At 39.0% G+C, this 13,889-nt stretch overlaps 2 protein-coding genes across 5 annotated transcripts in view; one reads left to right on the top strand and one right to left on the bottom strand.

The window, feature by feature from the left end:
* LOC148176140 (acid sphingomyelinase-like phosphodiesterase 3b) overlaps positions 1-13,889 on the bottom strand; it is a 143,565-nt gene that overhangs the window by 86,853 nt on the left and 42,823 nt on the right. Inside the window, exon 1 of one of the 2 annotated variants that reach the window (XM_088033673.1) lies at positions 10,346-10,496. The exons of the other annotated variant lie outside the window; for it this stretch is intronic. The gene's annotated coding sequence lies outside the window, so the exon portion shown is untranslated. Of the gene's footprint in view, positions 1-10,345; positions 10,497-13,889 lie in introns of those variants that run through there. 2 annotated transcript variants of the gene reach the window in all.
* Positions 10,720-13,889, top strand: part of LOC148176136 (sodium- and chloride-dependent glycine transporter 2-like) — a 135,077-nt gene continuing 131,907 nt past the window's right edge. For all 3 annotated transcript variants that reach the window (XR_015769890.1, XR_015769891.1, XM_088033671.1), the window contains exon 1: positions 10,720-10,873. The gene's annotated coding sequence lies outside the window, so the exon portion shown is untranslated. The remainder of the gene's footprint in view (positions 10,874-13,889) is intronic.

The following is a 13,889-nucleotide window of genomic DNA, read 5'->3' as shown; positions in this document are numbered from 1 at the left end:
TTTTGATGAAAGATACCGAAATTCCCTTTATGGAAAAGGAAACTACATCCGAAACGCACGAACGCTTTCGACGAATTGTGTGTTTGCACTGGAGGCATTTTCCAAGAAAATCGCGTGTCTAACGCGCATAAAACTCTTTCTTTTAGATCTCTACGTGCAATGGCATATTTCCATTACTACGGGAACGTTAATGAAGAGATAACGGCAATTTGTCGGAATTAAAACGATTGGTTCGGACGAAAATTAGAGTTGCAAGCGGTTTTGTGCAGGCACAATCATTATTAATTTCAGGGCCGGATAATCCAATTGTACCAAAAAACACACAACGGAATTTCATCAGTCTCTCTTAGCCAATCGCATCAGCAACGACGACCACGTGATGGCCACCCAAAGTGGTTTTTCGGCGCGAGCATCATGACGTAGCGCACTTCATAAAGAGATGCATAAGGATTTTGTGTGATTTTAATCAACCAATAATATTGCAATGTTCGTCCACCTGAAACTAGTCGACCAATTGTAGCAAAGATTGTAATCACGTAGTGAAATTAAGCAATAATATAACAATGAATAAATTAAGTAGTATCTACCCAATGTGGTTTTTCCGCCACGTTCCCCATGACGTAACAAACTCCGTTAATGAATAGATTCCCGTCACTCTTCTGCATTTGTAAAGGTTTTGTGACCCAGCAACTCTAAATAAACCAATAATAATGATTTGTTTATTGACAAATGACAAAACACAACACAACACTATTTTCCAATCACCGATCATGAATAAGAAACCAGTTCGGCGTTTAACCAATCACGTAAACAATGACAGTCACATGATATCCACCTCGGTGGTTCATCTGCTACATAAATTACACCCTTTTTCATCGTTTCTGCAACCGCCTCCTCCACCCCCGTCTTTTGTTCCGACTCCAATTAACCACTGACCAATAATAAATGAGTGCAGCGTCGTGATTTAGAGCTGTGAATAATGAAGCGTCTGGATGTAGATTCAGGTGAAGCCGCCCCTTCTCGAGTCTGGCATTTTTGCCGCTTCCGATGTCCGTTCTCGCTCAATTTACCAAACAAACATCCCGCCCCCAAAGGACGTCGACAGCAGTCTCCGTCAATAAGACGTTGATATGTCAACAAATTTTTTCGCCGATTTGGAAATATTTTCGTTAGGCTTTTTGATAGAGTGGCAATTCAGCGCGTGCGGCTCGATTTCGCAGCGGAACGAGATAGCATTTTTTAATTATGGAATTTGTTTGTTCGATGTTTTGCCGCCCAAGCATAGTTGTTTTAGGTCTAACCAATCGCCCAAAGTAGTTTTTTTGTCACGTTGCCCATGCTGTACCTACCTAGTTAGTAAATCAGTCAAATTTACCCTCTTACGTTGATTTCTCGTAGTTTTAACCAATGACGATGAAAAGTATAAATCACGTGATATCTACCCAAAGTAATTTTTTCGCACCATCATCATGACGTGTACAACTTTATCATGATATGGATTTCAATGTCGATTTAAACCAACCAATATTATGTATTTTTGCGTTTGTCTACCTTAGGCAATTCACCAATTACAATACAATAAAAAACAAATAAGATATGTACAGTACAACCAATCTCGATAAAAAGTAAAAATCACGTGAAATCTACCTAATATAATTTTATCATTTGTTTATCATGGCGTGCACAACTTTTTTACAATATAAATTTCAAAGATCTGTAATTTTCAAGTCGAGAACGATGTAAACCAACAATATTCTATCTACCGTAGACAAATCGTCCAATAATAGCGAAGAACAGTGATCAGGTGGTGCAATTAACCAATTACAATGCATTAAGGAAGAGATAAGATATGTATACCCAAAATGGTTTTTCAGTCACGTTATCTACTCACGCTTAGACTGTAACATTAGTCTCTCGTACAACCAATCACGATGAAAAGTAAAAATCACGTGATATCTACCCATTGTAATTTTTTCGCACAATCATCATGACGTGTACAACTTTATCATGATATGGATTTCAATGTCGATTTAAACCAACCAATATTATGTTTTTTTGCATTTGTCTACCCCCCTTAGGAAATTTACCAATTACAATACAATAAGAAACAAATAAGATATGTACAGTACAACCAATCTCGATAAAAAGTAAAAATCACGTGATATCTACCTAATATAATTTTATCATTTGTAATTTTCAAGTCGAGAGCGATGTAAACCAACAATATTCTATCTACCTTAGACAAATCGTCCAATAATAGCGAAGAACAGTGATCAGGTGGTGCAATTAACCAATTACAATGCATAAAGGAAGAGATAAGATATGTATACCCAAAATGGTTTTTCAGTCACGTTATCTACTCACGCTTAGACCGTAATATTAGTCTCTCGTACAACCAATCACGATAAAAAGCAAAAATCACGTGATATCTACCCAATGTAGTTTTTTCGCACATTTGTCATGACGTGGCACGCAACAGATTGCGGAATGGAACCTGATGGTGATTTTTAATTATAAATTTGGTTTGTTTGATGTGTTTTGGCGCCCAAGAATAGTTGTTTTAGGTTTAACCAATCGCCTTATGAGAAGCCCGAAGTCTTCCCATGATGTACATACCTCATTACGCTAATTTATCGTAATTTCACCCAATGGCGATAAAAAGTAAAAATCACGTGATATCTACCCAATATAATTTTTTAATACGTTTATCATGACGTGTACAATTTTTCATAATATGGATATCAAAAATATGTAAATCAACCAATCGCGATAAAAAGTAAAGATCACTTGTTATCTACCCAAAGCAGTTTTTTCGTCGGTCCGTCATGACGGTACGCAACGGATTTCAGAATGGAGCGTGATAGCTGTTTTTAATTATGAAATTTGTTTGTTCGATGTGTTTTATCGCGAGATTTTCCGCTTGGGCGCTGAATTTTCTGAGCTGATCGTTGCAATTATTTAAAACGGATCCACATCCATTACGTTAATCCACTTCAATCAGAACAGCTAAGAAGCTTTCAGCAGTAGCATTTATCAGAATTAGTAGAATTAGGTTGTTAGCGAGCGTAGCGCGTGCTATCGACGGTACACACAACAACTCCGGTTTTATTAACCGCAGCCGGAGTTACACATAGTTCCGGGCGTTCGTTGCGACTTAATCCCCCGGAAGATATGGGACAAAAGCGTATTTTCTAAAGGACCGCAACTGCTTTTACATTGCCGAAGAAGAGAGACATGCAGAGAGACGGATGAAATTCGATATTCGCTTTCGCAACGACGAAAAAATATGAATTTTTCACTCAACACGTACCGTACTGATCCCATTTCCCCAAATACCATATGAAACTTTTATCGCTAAAGAAGAAGGTCCCATCAATTGCGTCACTGTTGGCGGGTAATTAAATGTCCATTATCTAAAGCCATTAAAGCCATTTATTTGTGCTTTGTGATGATTTGTGTCGGAGACATGTTCAGAAATTTCAGACAGATTATTAATTCTGTTGCAAAGTTGCCAGCGCCGCCCGGTGAATTACAAGAAAATAAATTCGTCGATGCTAATGACGAGGTAATGGTGTCTCTAATTCTATTTTTGTTCGGACAAAATGAATTAATGATTTTACAAGCGCTTCGTATCGTTGAAACATCCACCCAGTGGTTTGGCGACGATGTGGCTGGCAAACCACATGGGACATACACCACGTGACATGGTTGTTACACAGGCATTGGTAGTGTTATCCATCCAAAGTAATTTTTTTACCACTTTTATTATGACGTAGCACAAGTAGTAAACAACCTGTTCTCTTTTCATTTGTATTAAATAAATGAAAAAAAAAAAAATCTGCGAGAAAAGTTCAAAACATCCACAAGTACACCCGCTTTCAGTGTCAGAAAACCACATAAGATACATGCCACGTGACATACCTGCTGGGCCGATATTGGATGTGGTATCCATCTAAAGTAGTTTTTTCCTACTTTTATTATGACGTACCACAAAAGTGTACAACGTGTCGTTCTCATTTTATTTATACAGATGAATAAATGAAAAAAGAGAGATCAAAACTTCCACAAGTGCACCCGCTGGTTCAGTGGGAGAAAAACCACATAGAATATATACCACGCGACATGGGTATTGGACCGGTACTGGTTATGGTATCTACCCAAAGTAGTTTTTTTACCACTTTCATTGTGACGTAGCACAAAATTGTAAAACTTGTCGTTCTCTTTTTATTTGTTCCAAAAGAATGAAAAATGCATCCCTAGGAGAAGTTCGCTACGTGAAGGTAAACGTGCTGAAAAACTCCCCGGATGCACATCACGTGAGCGCGAGATGCACCGTAATTGGTCGTTTTCTATTTTTGTCGTTACGACCCGGAAAACCGTCGAAAAATTGATTAGAAACTAGCAAGACGCGCCGTGGAATGCAGCAGATGATACTGTATTACATTTCCATAACATTTATGAATATTCATTGTCGTCTTGGTAATAAGTAGGAAGCCCGGAGCCGTTCTTGTTTTGTACGGCATTTGTAAGTTGCTTTGTTGGAAACTCGACTAACAACCGAAGCTTGCATTTACCGAAGTGGATAGTAATTTGGCCCGAAAGGTCACAGGGAGATAAACGAGACTTATACGGTCACAGGTTAATAACATGTTGAAATAATTGGTGGTGCAGCGATTCGAGAAGTGGGGATTAAATTAGTAATCTGGAGCTTGCATACAATGCGTCGTGTATAATTCGCGACGTGGTGGTCTTCTGCAACTTTAATGGTCAATCAATGGAAGGAACAATGTAGAATTTGGCTGACGGAGCACAAAACACGCCAATAATGCACCACCTGTTCCTCCGCATAACTTCTCCGTTTGCGTCCTTTGTGTTTCTCCATCTGCGCATAATAACCCGCCAATTATTCCGATCAGACTTTGGAAAAAATCCCCATCGCAAATGCAGCAATTTTCAGCTTTGATGATTGCAACCTCTCTCAAGTCGACACACTTTCAGAATTTTGATCTCGATTTTTAAAACAGATCCGTGAAGAGCTGTCTAGTGTTTGATCCTTTCGAGTGTGAATGCGTTCGCCATTCTGATTCGCGTTAACTCCACTGTATTTTGCTTCGACAAATAAATAAAAATGTTGCCGACTTGCCTGACATATTCCGCATGAATTCCAGATGGTCGTTTTTTGTAAATTTACACCATCCATCTTTGCTTGAAAGCTATAAAACGAAATCGCTGATAAAAAACGGCCACCCCTTCTCCACCGACTTTGGTTCAAAGCAAAAACGAATTATGAACACAAAACGGCGTTTAATTAAAATCTAAAATTCTCTAGAAACTCAATCGTTTTGTCGCTCTAATAACCGTTTTCGTTCTCTAGGGACGGTAATTAAAAACGTTGCTATTAAAATTTAAGCCCTGTCGCAGTTCTTTGTTAACGGAATGCGAGATCTAGAAATATTCGCTGTCATAACGAGATTCATTCGAGAGGGCTCTGTTTCGCTAAATTATGACTTTCCTGACTTTACAGCCGAGATCTTACTCCAATCCCTTACCTACCGGCAAACGTGACGGAAAATTCACGATTTAAAACTTCTCACTCTTTTCACTGTCATCGTCAACCCGACCGACACACATCACGTGACGTGAGTAAACATCAACCATTGGTCATTTAAGCTACGTACGCTTACTTATCCATCTCTTCCTATTGTTCATCACGTCAGAATAAACGTGACGGAAAAACAACTTCAAATTTTATTATTGGTCCATTTCAAGCCCACGAGCACAGAAATGCTAGATAATCACATAATCCATCTCCTCTAAGTGTGCGCTACGTCAGTGTCGACGTAGCGGAAAAATCACATCGGTCGACAACTGTTGGTCTATTAAGTGTACTGTGATTGTATATCACGTGATGTGATTTCTGGTCAACTATTGGTTCGTTTGCTCCACACAGAACTTTTTTTCCGTTTAACAAATGGCTTTATAAGGTGTTTTTTTCGTCACGTGTCTTAATAAACGAGTGAAATATGTACGCTAATTTATCGCAAATTTAACCAACGACAATAATAAGTAAAAATCATCCAATGTAATTTTTTTACACGTTCATCATGACGTGCAACCTTATCATGATAGGGAATTCAATGTTGATCTAAACCAATCAATATTATGTATTTTTCCGTCTGTCCACCTTAGACAGATCGTCCAATAGTAGCGAATAGTAGCCAATAATAGACAGTGATCACGTGATGCAATTAACCAGTTACAATATAATATGAACAGATAAAATATGTATACCCAAAGTAGTTTTTCAGTCACGTTTTTCACTGATGTTTAGACTTCATAGTTGATCCTCGCTGAACAACCAATCACGATAAAAAGTAAAAATCACATGATATCTACCCAACCTAATTTTTTTAGACGTTTATCATAACGTATACTACAACTTTATCATAATATAGATTTCTAATAACTTAAGTACAGATCAACCATTGGTTCATTTAAATTACATACCCGCACTGTCTTCATATTGTTCATCACGTCAAGGTGAACGAAGCGGAAAAAACACATAGAATATTGATCACATGATATTATGTTGGTCAATTTCAAGCACACAAACGCAAAAATGCTACACAATCACATAATCCACCTCATCTTAGTCTGTGTTACGTCAGCGTCGACGTAGCGAAAAAACCACATCGGATGTTAATCACGTGACATGGTTACTGGACAACTGTTGGTCCATCTAAGCGAACTTAGATTGTATATCACGTGATGTCAACTATTGGTTTGTTTACTCCACACAGCATAATTTTTGTCCGGTTTAACCAATCGCGTTATGAGGTGTCTTGCCTTCATATTGTTTATCACGTCAAGGTGAACGTGGCGAAAAAAACCCAAAGAATGATATTATTGTTACAATGGTACATAGTCTATGTCCGTGTTACGTCAGCATCGACGTGTCAAAAAAAACACGTCGGATGACAATCACGTGGCATGATTGCTGGACAACTGCCTATTTAAGAATACTAATTTCTGGTCAACTATTGGTTCGTTTACTGCCCATGGTATAAAAGTGTTCGCATTGAGGTCACCGTGTCGTAAGCAGCGGCTTATCACGTGATCTGTGAAATTTCCGAGCCGTCTCGATTTGGGAGAAAGCACTTGGAACAAGCGCCCCTTACAAAGAACTCGGTAAACTTTGATTTTTAAGAATCGAGTTAAAACAAAAATAAAACGGCATACACCCGTCGCGATTTAAGACCCAATTTAAGCCCTTTGCCGTTCCTAAGTGAAAAGTTTATGTGGCAACTTATTTCCTCCTCGCAGTTGAAAAAACTCATTTTACAACCCCGATTTTCCGCATTTATCAATTTTCGCCCCAGTGTTGCCATTATCACTCACAAATATCCCGGCAATAAAAGCTCCAAATCACCATATAAATAGAACGAGTTCCGACAAAGTGCACGGAATATATTTCTCTGATCGACAAACTTTGAAATTATTTAAAAAAGCTGAATCGATAATAGCAGACGTCTCGGTCTTAAGAGGGGAAATTACAGGTGTCAAAGTTGACAAAGGGTCGGAATTGGAAGGGCGTGACCTCACGTGCTCAGGATTTGTTGCCCTTAAGGTCGACGGCAATGCATCAATTGATAATTGTGTGTTATCATTCAGTGCCGAGCCAAAGGGCGAACATGATTGGAGGGTTTAATGAGCACCCAGATCAGTTTTTTTGGCACGTCGGCGGGTCGACGCGTTGAAAAACTATTCGGAGTAGATCTCACGTGACTAGGTAAAAGTGTGTTTTTGACAAAGTTGAATCAGATTCCGCAACTGTCACTCCTCCGCGAAATTTACAACTTAATTCCCATCTCCTCGCCAAAGACATTAGTCACGTCCTTCACCCCAACATTCATTCCGAAGCAATCGCTTCTCCCGAATTAATTCCGAAAGGATAAACTGTTGTCTGAAATTTTTTCGTCTCAAAGACGATTTATCACATCCCGTCCGATTTTGCATGTCGGGGGTGGGGCCACCCCCAACTGTATTGTTTTTAAGACGTTTGCACGTAACGTGGACAAATGATGGTTCGCAGTGCAGAGGACGTCTTCGTATCGATTCTAGTTCACGGATGGCCACTTCGGTTCAACGTTACAAAACGGTCTTTCTACCCCTTTCCGGGTTGACGTCAATAAGAGTCGGAATAAATCGGTCCCTTGTTTCCGCCGACTCGCGCTCGCCCTTAAATAGCTTAACTTTCTTAATTAAGTCGGATCCTTAATCAAGAATATGCGTTCTGATTCACTCTGGAGGGATTAATACGTCCTGATCGGAAAAGAAGACGCGACGCTCATTAACTGACGGCCGCCACCGACTTGTACACGTCACTCGCACTTGTTGTACCACAATGAATTTTTCTGGGCTTTTGACACTTTGATGGATTCGGCAGAGGGAAGTCTGCTGACAGAGACAGTTAAAGGATTCTTTAATCGGTTTCACAGCGCAATTTTCCGGTGAATGACTCGGCGTACTTCAAACAAAACGGTTTTATTTGATTTGTCGTCGTGTAAACAGGACTTGGAAAGGGCACATTTCAACTTCAAGTGTCCTGTAAACTATCCCTCTTAAAACGCGCTTCCATTAGCTCCAGAAACACACATATCATGTATCGCAGAACTTCGGGTCTACGTAGCGGAAAAACTAAGCTGGACGGACCCCATGTGATGCGGTTGATGGTCAATCATTGGTTCCTGGACACCACGTAACACGATTACTGGCCTCGAACTGTATACTCACCAACGTAGCAAAAAATACCCTAAATAAAAACCACCAGACTTAATAGCTGACCAATTAGTGGTTGTTGACACAGTCAAAGACATAAGTTGGCGTGTCGATCTTAACCTCAAACTGCACACACTCGTATCATGTATCGCGCGACTTGAGATCTACGTAGCGGAAAAACTACGCTTGATGAACGCCACGTGATGCAGTTGATGGACAATTACTGGTTGTTGACAATGTCAAAGACATTAGTTGGCGTGCCTATCTTAACCTCACACATGTGATGTATCCCGGGACTTAAGATCTACGTAGCGGAAAAACTACACTGAATGGACACCACGTGATGCGGTTGCTGGACACCCCTTGACAGGATTACTGGCCTCGAACTGTTAACATACTGACGTGGGAGAAAAACTATCTTAGATGGAGACCACGTGACTCGATTGCTGGCCAATTACTGGTTGTTGACAGAGTCAAAGACATTAGATGGCGTGACGATCTTAACCTCAAACCTGCAAACAGTGCTGCCAATCCTCCTAAGATATCACTTTATTCGATTATGGTGGTAACGATTTTTCCCAATGCCTGTCAGAATCTGAAGCCTCGTAAATATGCGTCAGCTTTGTGCATCGAATGCATGGATAAGCTTTTTGTCATATTATGACGCTCGTTCCAGTGTATGTATTGTGATTTATTGTATACATTTATCGTAGCACGAAGCGGAAGAGATATTTATGTTTATCTCTATAGTTAGCGTTTTATTGTCGTGAAAAGTCGTATTTTTGGTAGTAAAGTTCAGATAAGGAGACGGAAATGAATAAAAAATGTGTAAAACCGGAGCCTTGGAATGCGTTTGATTAATTTTGTGGCAGACTAAGCAAGAGATAAGAGGGCTGTGCATGAGAGGAGTGCCTTGGGGGAATTTCACACTAGCAGGTTGGCAGCTTGGTGATGCGAGGTGGAAAAATGCAAACCGGTGTAATATTCTCTGAACTTAACAGACATTTCAGGTGTACCAACACAAAACTGCAAACTAATATCAAATTAACAAAAACGGATCGTTTATAATCATCATGAATTCCGTTTTTGCACCAAAGGACGCAATTGACACTTAAAATAAACTTTATGAAGCTGAAAAAACGTACGTTGTAGTATCTAACCTCACACTTTGTTCCAAATTTGTGGTGCAGTTTCTCACTTGACAGTTTGGTAATGTGAGGTGGGAAAGTACACACCACTGTTGCCAACATTATGGTGCTTTCCAAAATTACTTTAGACATTTCAGGTTCACCAACATAAAGCAGTAAAGTAGGGCCAACCCAACAAAAAAAGAGCCGAATTAATTACAATCACTCCGTTTCTCTGTTTTTGTACCAAAAAACGCAATAACAGGTTCTTAAACGTAGGAAACGAGCCTCGAAGTACCTAACCTCAAACTTTTTGCACCAAATTTGACCAATTTTGTGGTATATAATTGCGGCAGGGGTGACTATCAGACAATTCTTGGCCCCAAATAGTTGGAATTTGCCTAAAAATCGAGAAAATAGTGGAAAGTAGGTCAACTAACCTAAAATTTAGTTTTGCCGGTCGTAGCTTCATCTGTCGTTGTTCGTTCTGCTTATCACTAAACAATATCTTCACTCTCACATTGTTATTACTTTTTGTTCTTTTAAGGTAAAAACATGCGGTTTCGGTGTTCAATTACTTTATTGTCAAGCAGCGGTACTCAAACTGTGGAAAAAACAATTAAAATGTTAATAAAACCGTAAAAAAACCTAAAATTATGCGTTTTTAATTCAGTAAACCTCCAGAATTGTAACGTAGCAATTTATTTATTTTTTTGTAGTAAAGTTTTTTTATTTCTTACGATTTTTTGTTGCGGCCCCACAGTTTGAGATTCACTGCTCCTTCAACCACACACATCGCCGACCAATCACATCGCAGCGTTCCTATCTTCACGAAACGCACCAACTTCGTGCCTGTTTGAAAGTGGTGAAGGAAAATTAGTGAAATTGTGTGGTTTTTGGGACTTTTAGTGAAGGTGGAGTGTGGAATCAACGAGCTGACGGTGCGACCTTGCAGTGGAGGGACTCAGGTCAGTGGAAATTTGTTTTTATCCCATTTATGAGGCCTTGATTTTGCGACCTACACCAACTACCCTGTACGAATTTGGGGTGGGTTTTTCGTTAAGTTGGTACCGGTGGGCACTCTGAAGAGTGTGGAAACGTTTCGGACAGTTTGCGGCGACATTATCAGCGAGTTTTGCTTGGGATGGTCTGAATGAGAGTAGGTATCTGTTTTACCGACGTCACAGCTAGCTCAGTTTTGTTTGTCAAGGTGTCTAGATTTAAACTAATTTTCATCACTTTTTAGATGCATCTGGTGACTTTCTGAAGACTGTTCTAACGTTTCGTTAGTTTCAGAGGATCGGCCTCAGGTTTTCCACTTTGATAGAATTGGGTTGGAGAAGTAGGCCTGGAATTTCGTGCCTTTTATAGATATTTAGTAGGCCCAGCGTTTGTGGTGTCCACAGCTCACTTCGCTGGCGGTCCGTGGCCACGTACGATTCTGTGTCCACAAATAATAAATTGGCGTTTATTTAACCAATTTATAACCGAAGTTAATTACATCGGCCCTCATTAATAACCGTCAAGTTTGATCGTATTAAACCGGCGCTATCAAAACTCATAGCTTTTATAATAATCTAATTTTATCCATTATTTATATTTGATGTTATGTAAATGTATCACATGTGTGATCAGACTAATGTCAACATTTGCAAAACGTCATAAATAATTCATCTCCTTTTCCATTTGTTTATCTTTCCATACGAGTTTCGTAATTTCAATCAACGCTGCGTCAATTCAGGTGTAATTTTGATGTATTTTTCATCACGAATGAAGTGAAAGGCAACATCAAACACCATTAAGATTAAAAGTATTAAAACATAATCTTGCGAAGGTAATGCGGGTAGCAGCTGCACCTTATTTATAAAGCAACAGTAATTACAATTTGGGTCGTCTTCCTTAAAAGAAATTTTTCCAAGAAATTACCTTCAAGTCCCTTTTAAAATTAATTAAAATAGATGTTGGAATTTAATTAATTCAATAGCAATAAAAGAAGAGAATTCGCGATTAAAGGTGGCTATTGTCGTTGCCTCCTACGATGTAGCGTCGTACAACTATAGCCGCCATTTTTAATGGCGCCGCATTTATGTTCAAACCGCATTGTTGCCGCTGAGGACATTTCCGCCTCCTCTATTTATTTAAAGGAATCAACTCTACCATTGATTGGACTAATGACGCGTAACACAAAGGAGGCTTTGTTCTTGGACGATTTGCATACAATCTGTACAATTTGCATTGTCTTTAATGTTTTACATAAAAAATAGATCAAAGTGGATTTTACCAACATAAATTACCTCTTTCAATACAATACAACCCCACGGTGATTAATCACGTGACTATATAACAGGTAAGACTGCCTACGGAATTACCCCAAACTTGATGTGAATGTTTTCTGCAATTCCTCCATTTCATCCCTTTCCGCAGACAGAGAGCAAAACCGATGAATAATTAAGTGGTGTCGGTAATTACCGACCGAGCAAGAAAAAACAACTGCTTTTAGTTAATAGAATGTTGGGGTTGCACGCCACGGTTGCCGTAACTACCTATTTTGGGAATGTTATTAATTGCCGCAATTAGCCGACGTTTTTCCAACGGCGCCCAACGCGTGGCCGCATCTTAAGAATGACGTCACGAGTGGCGCCCGACGCGCGCCTCGGATTAATTAATATTACTCGGCCTCTCCAGTTGTCGTCTACAAAAACTTGCGACTTTTGAAGTGGAAACTTGCATCCGCTCCTTTGACTCGAGAAGTCGAGTATTTAACTAATGTTCATAAACTTGAGTGATTTTTTTTCTACTGTCTACGATTTCATCGCATCTCTATAAATTTTCCGCATCTCGTTACTGAGAACATGTCGAGATCAAAGCGTAATTGCATTCGTGTTGTTTCAGTAAAAATCGTGCGTTTTTCGTTGTTGTTTTAAAAAATTCGGGGGAAAACTCGGAGCTTTCGTTTTTACCACTTCAAAGGAGCCACGTCTTAATTAAGCTGCGGCGGTTTTGCCGGTTTGGTTGGTCTTCTTCTGGTCACTAATAGAATTAGTCGCTTCACTACGTCGAGTTTTCTGCCATTTTTATTTCGACTGTTTATTGTACAGAAGCGTGTTCTTCTGGATTATCGCTGTTGCGGAGAGGAAATAAAAGACAGAAGCGTGGAAATTTCAGGTAGTGGGTAAATTGGTTCATGAATGAACTTAATTGTCTCCAAAGAGACGTGCGGTATCTAGTGTGCCTAGTATATCAAAGCTTGCTCGATTTAAGGAGCTGTCATTCACGCCGATTTACACAAATTCCAGAGGAATCTTATATTGTTTCGTTAGGAAATTGCTCTATAGCTTAAGATAGATCTGTCTCTGATGGCTCTATATTGAAAGAATCACGTTAAGAAGTTTTAAGGTCTACAGGGTGGTTTAGCGTTTTTTGCATGCAACCCAAAATACAGAGACGTACGGTTTCTAGTGGGCGTAGAATATCAAGGGTTACTTGATTTAAGACGATTTCATCCGTGTAGTAATAATATAATGAAATAGCTCGAGAACGAAGTGGATTTTTTTTTATTCAAATACATATTTATATTTTAGTCGATTTCTAGCTTATTTGTGAAGCAAACTTAAGTTGTTGGTGCTCATTTTACGCAGAATTTCACTCAGAAACCAAAACTGTCTTGGGAATTTCCGTAAGTCAACTAATAATTGTAATTGAAAAATTGAAATTTTGGATAGTTAATTTTCGACATTTTTGATGCTCCTTAACTCTGAAATTTTTAACACAGAGAAAATTGCTGTTTTTATCGTTTTTATCGCTTACTTAAAATTCATTTATAAATATACAAAATTTTGTAGTCGATTTTTTCGAAATAAGAAAAATTTTGACTCAAACGTTGTAAATTTTTAATATTTGTTTTTTTGACCGTCACTTGTAAATTACTTGACCTACCAATTCGAGATTAGGCCATATAGTAGACTAGAGCTTCTTTCGATGAAT

The sequence above is a fragment of the Gnatocerus cornutus genome, chromosome 4, assembly GCF_029298725.1.
Source record: "Gnatocerus cornutus isolate USDA-ARS CGAHR chromosome 4, icGnaCorn1.1, whole genome shotgun sequence".
NCBI lineage: Eukaryota > Metazoa > Arthropoda > Insecta > Coleoptera > Tenebrionidae > Gnatocerus > Gnatocerus cornutus.
The sequence above is the reverse complement of the archived record's forward strand: the minus strand, read 5'-3'. Positions and strand labels throughout refer to the sequence as shown.